Below are 211 nucleotides of genomic sequence, written 5' to 3'. Positions count from 1 at the left end.
AAGATTCCGACTTGTTGCATGGGGTTGGTTAGGACTTCCCAACCTCTTCTTCGGATCTCATGTCGGATCTTCGGATACTCATTTTTCTTGAGCTTGAAAGGGACCTCAGGGATCACCTTTTTCTTTGCCACAACATCATAGAAGTGGTCTTGATGGCTCTTGGAGATGAATATTTCCATCTCCCATGACTCGGAGGTGGAAGCTTTTGTCT

Source organism: Arachis duranensis, chromosome 6 (genome assembly GCF_000817695.3).
Source record: "Arachis duranensis cultivar V14167 chromosome 6, aradu.V14167.gnm2.J7QH, whole genome shotgun sequence".
In the NCBI taxonomy this organism is placed as follows: domain Eukaryota; kingdom Viridiplantae; phylum Streptophyta; class Magnoliopsida; order Fabales; family Fabaceae; genus Arachis; species Arachis duranensis.
The sequence above is the reverse complement of the archived record's forward strand: the minus strand, read 5'-3'. Positions refer to the sequence as shown.